This window comes from Chiroxiphia lanceolata, chromosome 2, assembly GCF_009829145.1.
Source record: "Chiroxiphia lanceolata isolate bChiLan1 chromosome 2, bChiLan1.pri, whole genome shotgun sequence".
Lineage (NCBI taxonomy): Eukaryota > Metazoa > Chordata > Aves > Passeriformes > Pipridae > Chiroxiphia > Chiroxiphia lanceolata.
The window spans coordinates 63,792,606-63,803,539 of NC_045638.1; the positions used below are offsets into that span (position 1 = coordinate 63,792,606).

The 10,934-nt window shown below is 36.6% G+C and overlaps 1 long non-coding RNA gene across 4 annotated transcripts in view; it reads left to right on the forward strand.

The window, feature by feature from the left end:
* Positions 1 to 4,136, forward strand: part of LOC116783266 — a 46,121-nt gene extending 41,985 nt beyond the window's left edge. For 2 of the 4 annotated variants that reach the window (XR_004355587.1, XR_004355588.1), the window contains 2 exons: positions 1,437 to 1,564; positions 3,417 to 4,136. This is a non-coding gene — a long non-coding RNA (uncharacterized LOC116783266). Of the gene's footprint in view, positions 1 to 1,235; positions 1,376 to 1,436; positions 1,565 to 1,855; positions 1,867 to 3,416 lie in introns of those variants that run through there. The other 2 variants (XR_004355589.1, XR_004355590.1) reach the window with 2 other exon arrangements.
* Positions 4,137 to 10,934: the final 6,798 nt, after the last annotated feature.

Sequence of the window (10,934 nt, forward strand, 5' to 3'; positions counted from 1 at the left end):
AAGAGCTAGGGAAAAAAAATATGATGAAATATAATCCCTCGTGTTTAGTGCACCAAAACACATGTGGAGGGTCCCTTTGACCTACAAATAATGTATTGCCACCAGCGCAGCTAGGGAGTGGTTAGACATTGGAATGACAGCAGAGCCCACAGGCCTCTCAAGAGGTAAAATGAGAGAATAAAGAGGCAAAAACTCAGTATTTGCTGTTAACTACTGTTTTAATCTGTTCACTTAGGGCAATGCCAACTATTCTACTCCCCTGTGTACTATTAGATTATTTGACTTGATCAATTAATATAATTTTACACTGCTTTTGGGGAAAGGAAGATCAGTTATAGGAACATATTGATTGTTCAGATATGTTTGATGCAATCTTCTCTATCTACAACTGTCTCAGTTTAACGAGACTGAAAATGTTTTGCTAAGGAGGGTGAGTTATGAGATAGACCAAATTCCTCTCTCTCAGCAATTGTAAATCTGAAATTAAGAGGCTCCAATCAAGGAAGTATGGAAAAAAAGAAAATAACAACCCCTTATTAAAGGATATATGTATATTGGGGGGGGGGGGGGAAAGCAGCGAAAGAACACAAAACCAACTAAACAATAGTCCTGTACCCAAAAGTCCCCTTCAAAAAAGAAAACAGTTTGATACTTCTCTGTCCTCTGGCGTTATTCTAATCACTGTTGGCAGGAGCGCTGTTGGATCACTGGAGGAGCACTGCAGTGCTCAGTGTTGGTCAGCAGGGAGCGCTGTTGGGCTCTGGCATGTGGGCCCCCAGACCGTGGGAGAAGCCAAAATGGAGATCTCCCCCCCACCGAGGAGGGGAAGGGGAAAATGGGAAAGAAAGGCGGTTTCTTTCCCACGAAACTCACGCTATCTGTGGCTGGCTACAGGCAGGGCTCCCCCTTTCCTCAACGAGCAAAAACTCTCCGATGAAAACCGAGCAGGTCCAGCTGTTGACAGAGCAGACCGCAGGCAAGCCGTGGCCGGAAAACAGACAGATGATCAGGCTGAGAGCAAAAATTGCCTCAGAGCTTTTTTCAACACACACCTTGCCCCCGTTAAGGCAAAAAGTGAAGTGGCCCCCATTTACAAGGAAAGGAGGAGAAAAAACTCCTCCCCCCTCCCTGCAGTTTTGGAAGGGCTATTAGCCTGGAATGCAGGTCTACCAGCTAGTTCTTTTGTATAGTCAATCATCCCTTTCCCCTCCTCGTTCAACATCCTTCTCTTACAGCGGGACAGGGGAAAGGAAAATTTCTACTTGGATTTTTCGAACAAGTAAACCTATGACAACAATGAAATGAATACAGCACAGCTTCCTTGAGCTCAACATGAATTAGACAAGGCAGTTTCCTTGCTAACTGCTTCAACTTGGTAGGTAACATTTAGCTTCAAAAATAACTGTTTCAACTTTTTCTCTATTTTGTGTTACCAGGTACTGAAAACATGTGTGTTCCTTCCTTGTTGGCATGTTTTTTTCCTCTTTTCTCTGAGCTTTTGCTTCTCTGTCACAAGGTTTCAGATCCCTAGGAACACAAAACCCAAGAAAATCCTTCCACAGTGGTAAGTATTTCAAATGTCCTGCTGGTGACTGCTATTGTTTCAGTTGTCTGGTTCCACTGGGGCATTTCACAGGTTCCCACCTTTATGCCCAAATGAAACAATGTTGTTTATATTCCCTAATGGAAGTAGAAGGCATAACCAACATTGAACATATCATGAACAATTGCTGTGCATTAAGAATCCTGATGAATTAGCCCCAAGCTAAGCTACAAGAAGAGGGCTGTTTAGAAACAGCATCTTAAATAATAGATCACTTTTGCTAGGACTGGAAAAGAAACCTGGCATATGAAGACATGGAAAGGTACTGTCAGAAATAACATTGCTTAGACCTTCAACCTTCTAGCTGTAGCATTGGCTTAAGAAGGTAAGAAAATCTGTTTAAAATGTTGACTTATAACCCTTTTACTCTGATAAAAAAAGAAAGGAGTGCAAGGAGAACAAGGACAACTGACTTAAAAATAAAAAGAAATCCTAGCTCAACTTTACTGTCCCTAATTGTTCCCATCTCACTTGAGTTTTAGTACAAAAATGGTTATTTCTTTCCAAGTGGAGAGCCGAAGCAAAAAGGAAAAAATTCTCACCAAAATTTGTTCAGTTCAAATGCATTTGTTCTCTCAAAACCTGAGTAAAAATTATGTACTGAGCTGTATTCGTTCTCTTCCTTCATCACTAGACAATACTGATATCCCTCCCTGCACCTACACAAAAAGGAAATGCAGCAGCTCCTTTAAAAAATCCAACCCCTAGAAAGCCAAGTGATACTTGGCAAGAGCAGCCTTCCCTATGGCAGAGATTGAGCTTGCATCAGCACCATTCGTGGAACTAATACTACATAAGACAGTAGATAACAAAATGGGTTTCATGTCACTTCCTTTTAGATGCCTATACTACTTTTAGACTTCTACTATTAGACACATACCTTTTTATTATTCATCCTTTTCACTTTTTACAGTCAATAGAGAGGAATAGGCATTTTTGAGGTGTTTCTTCTGACCTATTTTAAATGTTTATATTAGGATGAGATCAACTGTGCTCCAGTCGTGTCTTACTTTCTCTAGGGTGCGTCATAGGAGTTCAGACATGGACATCTACATTGTACACCTTCACTGTAGATATCTGTATTTTGTTATATAAATCCCAGCCAAAAAGAAAACAAGACCAAGGGAGAAAAAGAGCTAGAAAGACTAAGGAGATGCAGTAATACCAGAGTCCCCAATATGTAATGTAACCTAGAATTTAAAAGCCAAGAAATAACAAATTTAAAGTTAAAAAAGTTAAAAAGTCAAACAGCAACTCAAAAAGAACTCAAATATTTAAGTTCATCTTCATTAAATGGGTCAGAAGAAGCATGTAGTCTTTTCCCCTTAATTTGAGACTGAAAGGTCACCCAGCTCAACACCCCATCTGTGGTACATCTGTTAGTGTCCTCATAGGTTTCAAAATATATGAACTCAAGGAATGTTACTCTTTTCCTAATGAAAAAAAGTGAAACCATTTTCTAAAAACATCTTCATATTACTCTTTATTTCTGAAATTACTGTGAATATTCTTTTTCCTGTTTTAGTTCCATTTCTTTCTAACACCTTCCAAATAATTCTATTTGTTTTCACACGTATTAAGCTACTTGCAAGCATTAACTCTGGAGGAAAGAAAAGGGGTTAAACTTAATTACAATATTGCTATAGCTAGACTCAAAGCCACCAACTCAGCAAGGGGGTTAAAGTGCAATTAACAGATTTATATATTAAATCATATCATGACAATGAATTACAGTTACTACAGGGGATTTTTTAATTTTCAAATTACTATATCATACAAACTGAACAATTTGAAACATTTCCTTTTTTTCCAGAATAGAAAGGAAGTCAAACAATGGAGAGTGCAAAATAATGCCAAATAAAGAATAAATAATGAAAGAATATTAAGAAAAGAAACAATGCAGAAAATTTTCACTCTGTCAGTAGAGAAGACTACTTTTTTCATGCAATTACGGAAAAAGGCACATATGAAAACTTGTTTTTTTCAGATTTATTCATATTACACTTTTTCTCATTTTGCAAATAACAAGAAGTATGTAGTATTTTGTAAAAGATCACTGCTTAAAAGATCACAGTTTTTGAGCACTATTTTTTAAGTTTGTAAAGTTTTGTAACAGCAGCAGAGGTTGATAGCAAGAGTATTAGTGGGAAGAAGAACTGAATATAACAGGGAAGTTGTCTCCTTTAGACTTGGTATATTTCAATACTTCAACTGTTTCTAAATACTTTTTTTTCTTTAAGAGTTTTAGTATTCAGTTATGCAATATTGCACTTCAGGTAATCTTATGTGTAAATGAATCTGTAGCATTGATGCTAATATGTAGTTTAATTTGTTAGACGCAATCTTGGAAAGTCATAAACTCACTTTGCATCTTTATCTACTCATATATTAAAGAAGTATAATTTATAATAAACATCTGCTTTACAATACCGATGTGACAGAAGGCATTAGACAAGGAAAATTGACTGTAGGTGCGAGACACCAAACACAAATATGCATGTATATAAGTAAGCCATTAAATATAGCTGACTGATTTTCTTATGCCAGTCCAAGGATTATTAATATAGATGTCAATGTCAAATTTAATAAAGCTGTTCTGTTAATTGTGACTATGGTGTCTTGTACTAACACCTGTCAAGGTGTTTCTGGTGCAGAAAATCTTTGTCATGAATGAGCTACATAACATAAATTCTAAGGGAACTAGCCTTTTACCTTGGAAGATCCAAATTCAAATACAGCTTTTAGTCTCAAATGAGTTGTTTGTCACACACCACTGAACCTCCAAATATGGCACAGTTTTGCATGGCTGGAAATCTGGACTCAGGAGACATGAAGGATTGGAATATCAGGCTGTATCACTAATCAAGATTATGGTGTACTGGCAGAGACAAGTAGGAAAGTGTCTATGTGTGTATAGCAAATGCCAGCTCCTTCCCTCAGAAGCCAGCACTATTCATGTCTTAAATTCCATAAGCAGGATGTTTGTCAGCAAATTCTGGACAGAAAAATAAGATGCTGTTACTAACGACAGCCTTTGCAAATCAACCTCATACAACTGGTGATGATATTCTCCCATCAGAAGCAATGGCATCCATGTGTATGGCAGTCGGTGCTTCTTACCTCTTAAAATGCTGAATATTAGTTTTGAAGCCTGAAAGCACAGATCTATGAAAACTGGAGTCTTATAAATTTCAGTTTTCTACAGTTCTACAGAACAGCTCTCAAATAAAATAAAATTATAAGGAAGCACCCCATTAATGAAAAAAAAAAAGGAGAAATTCCCAGTGGGAAGTCAGTAAAAAGTATTTTTAAGCCAATAACATCAGCAACCATGGGAGGATAGCACCACCTTTACTCAGTAAGTAGAAGAGAGAAGAAGAGGGTGCTGGCAGCATGCTGTACCACACAGACTTTAGTATAGGCTATGGTAAGTCATATTTCAACTTCAATATCTCATCATTCCATGTTCTCTTTTTTACACATCTAACTAGACTTAAGCAATACATTATTAAGAGTCTCTAGGCTGAACACAGACCTGCAAATCTCCAATTTAGGAGTAAAATGTTTATATTTGTGGAATAAATCACAGAAAACCCTTATTAGCACAGGGCCCAGTTGTTAATTTGCAAAGCACTAGGTTAGCTTTCAGCATCCCAAACACAGACTTGCTGTACTACCTCAAAGAAAGCAAGAAGGAAACAACATACTCTCAGCACCATCCTTACTTGCAGCCTTGGCTATCTGCTTCTGTGGAATTGCATCTCTCTCACACAAATACACACATCTTCAAAAACAGTAACTAACAAAACTGTTGCATCCATATGGGCACATGAACATGCTCTCAGTGCTTTGGATAGTGACAGGTGGCTGAATTTGGGGTGGAGGGTGCTGTTGTTTCAACTATCTGGTGACATAAAGTATCGTAACTATCGATTATAATTGTCTTAAATGATCTGAAAGTCAATTTTGTCCAGTGAATAAAAGATGTAGATTTAAAAGTATATTTTAAAAAAATTCATGCAGAACCCCAACATTACTGCATTTATTAGAGGTATGAGAGACCAAAACAATTTTAGAAGTTTATATTCTCTTCCAAAGAACAAAGAAAATCTCAAAATTAATAAAGACCAGTCAAGAATGAATCCAACTCATTGCCCTAAGATCATAGAGTTACTAGAATGACCACCAAGTGAGTACACTCAGTAGTCATTGAAGTGAAAAAGAACCCACAAGTTTTTTACTGAAACATAGGTAAAAAGAATTAAGTGAGCCTTTTAGAAAAGTAAAAAGAAAACCTTAAGAGAAATACTGAAGCATTTAGACAATCCAAATATTATTTTGTACTATATATATAAAAAGATTTCTGGCAGATTTTTTTAAGTAAAAAGCCTACCTTAGTCCATTTACTTTGTCTTTTGATTCTGATGGCACAGAAATTTCTAAGAGTGAGAAAGTTTATGTTTTGATCTGGAGGAAAAAAAGGCACAAGAATTTTACATCAATTTTACATTATTTAACTTTTAGCAAAGTCAAAATTTCATTGAACCATTTCCATGATATCAGAAGACATCTGATAACTTCGTGCCTGTCTTAAAAACAAAAAGTAGCACCAAGAAAAACCCCAAAACAAGACCACCAAAAAATGAGACTGAGAGAGAGAATAAGGGGTTACTACCCACTTGCTACCAGAACACCATCAGTAAAGAGGTAGAGCAACCAGCAAGCTACCATGCAGAAGAGAGTGAAGTGTTAACAATCTTCCTTCTTGTCTGGAATAGAAATTTGCAATTGCAAAAAGAAAAAAGAAAGCCAAGACAGGGTTAACACAAGGGAGAAGGGGAGAAAGAAAGAAAGAGGCCAACAGAGTATCACCCATATCTCTGGAAAGCTTTGGAGAAAAACAGAGCAACTGTTTCAAATAAAACAATCAAGCAAGCAGATTCTTGAGACTAATGAAACTGGAAAACATGGCAAGACAGAAAAGGTTATGAGTGTACTTTTGATGTGGTTAAGGCTGATCATCATGCCAGCCCAAAAGGACAGAGAAGAAATACAAGGAGTCCTCAAAATGCTAAAGCGTGAAAGAACATTTATAATGAGAACAGGAGTGTCTCTGTGAAAAGAAAGCTGAATAGAGATGTTTGCAAATCTTCATAAACACTTTCAAAGACTTTAAGTAAAGAGTACCTAGTCGAAAGAGGCCTTGGCAATGAAAAGGAAATTGTCTCCAGATTCACACCCAGTCCAGTAAGGGCAGTCTGGTCCCCATCGGACAATGAGTCATAACTGTTAATGAAACCTGCGTGTCAGTACAGTGAGACAGAGAAGGAGACTGTGTACTCTTAGTAATAGGATATGGCATGGCTCATGTCTTTAACTGCAAGAAACCAGCACTATTTGAAAATAAGTTGTTTGTTTTAACATATACTGTTAAAACTTAGGCATGTGAAACTCCAGCAGACAGGATCTCCCTCTGGAGGCGTTCACAGCTACTGTTTTCTCTTCACTGTTTTTTAGTGACTTCAGGGAAGTGAAGCATTCATTTTTAGAAAACCAGTTCATTAGCTGATAAAATGTAGTTGCTGGTTAAATGATTAAGCTGGAACAAGTGGATCTCATTCCCTAAAAATAAAAAATGTATTTTTTTTATTACAGTTATCAGATCTGCAAATCAAACACAAGTCTAGGAAAGATTCGAGAGCTGCAAACTCTCTTGCTGGAGCATTTAACAGGAGTGAGGTAGAACAGATTAAAGTGAGAGATATTGGTACATCAAACTGAATTTTTAACAAGTAGCCTAGAAAAGTATGGAAATCATGATTCTCAGAATAATTGTGGCACAAAGTAGTCCCAGCTCTTGAGATAGGAATGATCATCACCTGTCGCTAGTCTTATCTGAAGCCAGAGCTCTCAGGTTTATGTGAAATTCTTTAAAGATACCACACATGGTGAACTCGGGAGTAATATATGAAAAAATGTTGAAAAATGTACAGTAAGACCATTTAGGACTACCAAAACAGAAGACAATGTTTGGAAACAATATCTGTAAGGTAAATATCAGTGTTTACCTCATACAGCAAGAACAAAAGCCAAGCTAGATAAAGAACTCACGTTTGTGACAAGAGGAACTGCATGTAGAGCACAAATCAGGCACAGATTTTCTTTATGTTAACTGAAGAAATTCATTGCTCCTATGCTTATGGTTTTATTTCCCTCAGCCAGCTTTGCAAATGGATATTACAGCTGACTACATGGTTATATATATTGTACCCATTCCTGCCAAATATACTATGTTTAACACAGCAGCATCTAAATATGGATGTTAGGATTTTGGTTACAGACAACAAAAAAACTTGCAGAGGAGTTTGACATAGCCATACACGAGGGCAAGCAATTTGCAACCTCTAGATCTAGAGGTGTTACATCCCACTTTTAACTGTCTTTCCTTTTAAAAGTTTAGACAAGGCTTTTTTCACCAGTTGTTGGAATTGTTGTCTGAATATATAGCTCAATCTCAGAAAGCTTGTGAAATCAGCCCCTGATCATCTTACAGCATAATTAAGTTGAAAGATAACATCAGTGAAGCATGAGATCATTACATCTTGACAATTTATTTTTTTATGAGAATTAATTATAAAAAACTGAAAACAAAACTGTCTTTCATGTAAGAAACTTATATTAAAAAAAAAAATTGCATAAGGATGTAAGGGCAAATTCAAATAAAGAAGTGATAAGAATGGCAAGTTGCCAACAATTAATGTAAAAGTTAAATGAATCCAGCACATAACATCTCTTGCACCTAAATAGTTTTCCAATTAATTGTTGTTCATCAGACAGGATGATAGAATGGGTGAAACTTTTTCAACTTTTCTGAGAAGAGGGAAATAAGGAATGCTGTCTGCCATCTTGTCTTACATGCTTTCAGCAAGGGAACAATTTCATCAGAATAAGTCAAATAAGAGATCACACTATCTATATGAACAGGATAACTGGTTTTTGCCAACAGCACTTTCATATCTCCAGAGAAACTTGCAAGTACAAATTATGATTGAGCAAATCCTGTAAGGCAAAAAAATTAAGATGAAAAATGAAGTTATAAGGAAATTTAAACTACACATAAGTATTGCTCAAATGAATATGTTGGATTTAGAAAAATTAAGACACTTGAATGTATTTTTAAATGGAAATTGCATTAAAAAAGTTGATTTTATAAAAACTCTGGAAAAGACAAAGAGGTTAATTTTCACGATATAAATTATTTTTTTTCATTAAAAGAAATTTTTCTCAGACCAAAACATTTTCCTTAGAATGAAACCAAATGCAATTTTTCCAGTGTTGTTATTTAACCACAAAACTAAAAGAAAATAAACAGTCTGAGCTTTTCATGATGATCCTTCTTTTATTTAAGTGGGGAGGGAATATGTAGCCATTATACTTTTCAGATGCTCACATCATGTAATGAGAGTTACATTACTCAAGCTGAAGTACTATAGACATAATTTTAACTACAACACAAGTGAAGCAACTCTCTGCTGACCACCCCGTTTTAAGATGACCAGTATGTACTTCATGAATACCTCAGCATTAGCACTCAGCAGATAATGCTTCCTGATATTCCAGTATTTCAGCAAAAATACTAGCAGAAATATTAGCAGAATATTAGCTGTTTCATTATGGAAGGAAAACTTAGAGGCCATTGGTCAACAGTGTGAGTATGAGTCAGCTAATGAAAGACTCTTTCTAAATCCCCTTTCGGTACTCTAAAATAGAGAGGCTGCTTTTGTATGAAACCTTTCACCCTGAGTTTCATAACTTTACAAACACAGAGAGACTGATAGACTGACACAGTATTTGGGGGTGTGAACAACAATATGCAGTGCATAATTAAGTAAAAATGTGGGTACTAACTGCAGGATCATTGATGGGACTATATGCATCACAAAAAACATGCCTAGCCTACGGACTGAGATTTTAGAAGTAATATTACTTCAGTCCTTTTAATAATAGGTATTCTTCTTCACAGAATTTCTCAGCACATGAAAATGTAATGGCATGTTTTTATACAGCCTATAGAATGTAGACTGACTCTATCTGGAGCTGAGCCTAAAGGTATAAATCAGCAGATCCCTGCTAGTGTGATCAAGAGCCTATCTTTCAAAAATACCAGGAAAGTGAAGGCCCCCATACAAAGAAACACTATTCATAGCTCTCCATCAGTACTACAGACACTGCTTCCCAAGGCTCCATCAGATTTTAAACAAAAATAAAGGCAAGTCAATAACATAATCATCAGAAAATTGAAAAAGTTCCTCTCTACAAAAATAAATCCCAACACATTATCTTGTTGTTGCTATTTCAGCTGTGATTAAAGATTGTGGATAATGTTTTTATAATGGATTCTGTAGGGTTAACATTGCAAGACCTTACCTAGTCCATCACCAAACAATGGGTACAGCTGAAGCCTTAATGAAAGTCTGTTTTGATTTACCCAACAAAGTTTAATTTCCAACTGTGTCAAACCTGAAATGATGTATTTAACGAGTATGGGGGAAGGTAATATTATTGAAATGAGCACGTGTATACTTTCATGACTGCAAACTTAAAACTCACACAGATTACACATGTTCATGTATTTATGACAGAAGTGCACACATCTGTCTAAATAGATACAATCTTTATGTATGTTTATGTCACTTTCAAGATACCAGCTAGCCCAACAAACAACAAAAAAAAGCATAGGTGGCATTTTCCTCTGAGACACTGAACAACTTTCAATAATGTCAGTAAGAAAATAAAGACTAGTCTAATGAAGTAATCAATAGCAAATCAAGACATTTCAGGCATGTCTACAACAAGCAATGGAGTGTGATATGTAAACCCTGGAATAACCTATCACTGTTATCTCCTGAGTAAGAAGGGGTATAGACCAACAGAACATATTTTAAAACCAGCTAGCTCTGCTGAGAAGTTGGGATTGCTAGCTTGGTCACAGCTGTCATTTGCAGCACTGCTTTGGGTATCTGAGCTCATTCCTTGGCACATCTCTGCTCTTCAGGATGGCACACCAATTAGATGAGCTCTAGTGAAGGGTATCTCCAAAGCCAGTGTGGTGAGTTCACCTTGGCTGAATGCCAGGTGCCCACCCAGCCACTATCCCTCCCCTTCCCAGCCAGACAGGGGAGAGAGTAAGGTAGGAAAAGAAAACAACACAAATCGTGGGTTGTGATAAGGAAGTTTATATTGATACGAAAAAGAAATCAAAAGCAGCGTGCGTGCACACAAAGTAGAAGCCAGCAGTTAATCTCTACTTCCCATCAGCAGTGATGGTCGG